The sequence below is a fragment of the Octopus bimaculoides genome, chromosome 4 (genome assembly GCF_001194135.2).
Source record: "Octopus bimaculoides isolate UCB-OBI-ISO-001 chromosome 4, ASM119413v2, whole genome shotgun sequence".
In the NCBI taxonomy this organism is placed as follows: Eukaryota; Metazoa; Mollusca; class Cephalopoda; order Octopoda; family Octopodidae; genus Octopus; species Octopus bimaculoides.
The window spans coordinates 142,458,329-142,460,926 of record NC_068984.1 but is presented as its reverse complement, the minus strand read 5'-3'; positions in this window follow the sequence as shown (position 1 = coordinate 142,460,926).

The window sequence follows — 2,598 nt, the reverse complement described above, 5'->3', positions numbered from 1 at the left end:
TATATACATATTTCGCCATGATAGATCGCTATGATAGATCGCTGACGACTGCATTTATATTTTTTTTCTCCTTGTTTTTCTTCTTATTTCTTTCTGTTGAAGAGCGTAGGCTCGAAACGTTAAAGACTTTCTCTATTCCCGAGCGTTATACTAATACATCCTTTTTGCTGTTTACACCACCTGTCCTCGTCTGTTGTTGTTTTTTTTCGTAAATTCTCCCATATATATATATATATATATATATATATACACACACACATACATATATATTATACATATATATATAGTTCAAATTTACATATAAAAGAAAGATGAAGACAGGTGTAGGAACAATAAGGAGGTGTAGTAGTTTAACGGTCGGGAAAAATAGAACGTTTCGAGCCTACGTTCTTCGACAGAAAGGAATAAGAGGACCTGTGCGACAGAAAGGAATAATGACCTGTGTGGCAGGTCATTACCACCGATGCCGATACTTGACAAGGACGGAAGGTAATGTTAGCGTCGGATAGATTTGAACTTATGACGTAAGGCGCTCAAACAAATCTCTCTCATTATTTTCTCTGATGACTTACCGATTCTGACAGCTCGCCAATTTCTGTCTCGTAGTAATAATAACGTGGAGGCGCAATGGCCCAATGGTTAGGGCAGCGGACTGGTGGTCGGAAGATCGCGGTTTCGATTCCCAAACCGGGCGTTGTGTGTGTTTATTGGGCGAAAACACTTAAAGATCCACGAGTCTTCGGCAAGGGGTGGTGGTGACCCCTGTTGTACTCTTTCGCCCCAACTTTCTCTCCCTCTTTGTTCCTGCTTCTTGAGTAACGCTGCGATGGACTGGCGTCCTGTCCAGCTGATGGGGTGGGACACATACGCCACAGAAACCAGGAAACCGGGCCCATGAACCTGGCTAGGCTTTGAAAGGGCACAGAAGAAGAAGAAGAAGAAGAAGAAGAAGAAGAAGAAGAAGAAGAAGAAGAGGAGGAGGAGGAGGAGGAGGAGGTAATAATAGCGAGAAAGTAAAATAATGAAGCGTTTTCACATTTTGTAGGCTCCTAATTCTGTAAAGAGGACACGCACACACACAGACAGACAGACACACACACACACACACACACACACACACACACACAAACACACACATACACAAACACACACACTCACTCACAGACACACACTCACACACACACACACACACACACAGCGGACTTCTTTCAGTTTCCGTCTACCAAATCCACTCACACGGCATTGGTGAGCCTGAAGATATAGACACGTGCCAAGGTGCCACACAGTGGGACTGAACCCGGGACCATGAGGTTTGGAAGCAATTTTTCCACCACACAGCCACGCGTAAGCCTGAATAGAAGGAAAAACAACAAGAAAGGCAAAGAGACAGTTATATACAATATTGACTGTTCATTAGATCACCTGTAACCCTTCACTCTAAACATTTAGTTTTGTTTCATTAAGACAAATCAATAATTAAACAAAGTTAATTAAGTTTCGCTAATTTTAATGAAGTGTTTGCAGTTGATTTAGGAGAGGTTTTTTTTTAAATTATTTTCTGCGTATAGATCCACACTTTAATTTCTATCTTCCAGAAAGTAGATTTTTTTTTTTTCTTATTGTTTTCTCTAAAAAGTCACCAATGAAAAATATTCACAATGACAGTAAAGCAGTTGTGGCAAGAAAACATTGGTAGAAAACCAACAGAAAACTAGTTTACTGTTCAATACTTCACATGTTTATAGTTAGGTAGAGTTGTTGGCACTCGAGGGTTCCAGTCGATCCGATCAACGAACAGCCTGCTCGTGAAATTAACGTGCAAGCGGCTGAGCACTCCACAGACATGTGTACCGTTAACGTAGTTCTTGGGGATATTCAGCGTGACACAGTGTGATAAGGCTGGTCCCTTGAATTACAGGTACAACAGAAACAGGAAGAAAGAGTGAGAAAAAGTTGTGGTGAAAGAGTACAGCAGGGTTCGCTACCATCCCCTGCCGTAGCCTCGTGGAGCTTTAGGTGTTTTCGCTCAATAAACACTCACAACGCCCGGTCTGGGAATCGAAACTGCGATTCTATGACCGCGAGTCCGCTGCCCTAATTACTGGGCCATTGCGCCTCCAGAGTTAGGTAGAGCCCAGTCATGAAAACCCTTGGGTTATCCGGTTTGGATATTCGGCTCACGAGCGTACGGTCGGGAGCACCATACCCGGTGGTGCCTTGTGTTGCCGATCAAAACACTCCGCTTTACATTTCTCCTCTCCACTCAGCTGCCAAAAATGACCTGTATTTAAAGGGCCACTTTTGTCATATCTGTGTGAAGTTCAGTTCCCTGAGAAATGCATAAAGGGTACGGTGTGTCTGTGGAGTGCCGGGCCATTCGCTTGTTAATATTGAAGAGCAGGTTGTTCCGTTGATCGGGTCAACTGGACCACTCGTCGTAACCGACGGAGTCCTGGTTTGAGCCATGTTGCTGCTTTGATGAACTTGTGGCTAAAGGTGCTCATGTGTACTAACATAAGATAAAGGTGGAGGTTTCACGTTCAGCCACAAATTACGAGAGTAAGGCGTCGAGCTGATGGAATCGTCAGCCGATCGGAT